The sequence below is a fragment of the Eimeria mitis genome, genomic scaffold, assembly GCF_000499745.2.
Source record: "Eimeria mitis Houghton genomic scaffold, Emh_scaff1880, whole genome shotgun sequence".
NCBI classification, from domain to species: Eukaryota; Apicomplexa; class Conoidasida; order Eucoccidiorida; family Eimeriidae; genus Eimeria; species Eimeria mitis.
In genome coordinates, this window is record NW_013570203.1 from 2,196 (window position 1) to 2,883 (window position 688).

Here is a 688-nt window from a genome sequence, read left to right on the forward strand (position 1 = left end):
CATTGGATACATGTCCGTATCTGCGTGCTGCATATGAGTTGGACGAGGGTTTATATAATTTTTCTGTTTGTTTATATAAAGGAGAAATAAAAGGGTTTGGTTGTAGTAGTAAGATAGAGAGAGAAGAAGATATATCTAGGGTTTTGCATGCGCTCAAAGAGACAGTGCTTAAACCCTTTCGTTTCTTTGAGTGGTTTACGCTAAACCCTCAAACCCTAATTCATCAATGGCAACAAACCCTCTGCTCTGTTGACCTGAAACATAAACCACAAACCCTAAACCCTCATCAGGATAAATTACAAACCCTCTATCAAGCCGTAAGTATACACACACACAACAAAATTAGGGTTTAGGGTTTAGGGTTTAGGGTTTAGGGTTTAGGGGGATGGGCCTTCTTCTTGAGGGGATAAAAGAAACGGGTTTGCCACGAGGGTTTAGGGTTTAGGGTTTAGGGTTTAGGGTTGTATAAGAGGGTTTAGAGGTATAGAACTATCGCCAGTCTGTGTCGTTTTGAGGGTTTACAAATTAGGGTTTAGGGTTTAGGGTTTAGGGTTTAGGGTTTGTGTGTAGGCATTGCGAGAGAGTGGAAAAGAGAGAAACGCAGAGATAAAGATAGACATAAACCTCCTTATTGATTTTTTTCCTTGTATAGAGTGTATAGATGAGCTGCAGCAGCTGCTGCAGCAGG

General features: G+C 41.1%; 1 protein-coding gene across 1 annotated transcript in view; it reads left to right on the top strand.

Annotated features, from left to right (window-relative positions):
* Window positions 1-688, top strand: part of EMH_0045110 (glycogen debranching enzyme, putative) — a gene marked incomplete at both ends in the record, with an annotated part of 7,271 nt that overhangs the window by 2,177 nt on the left and 4,406 nt on the right.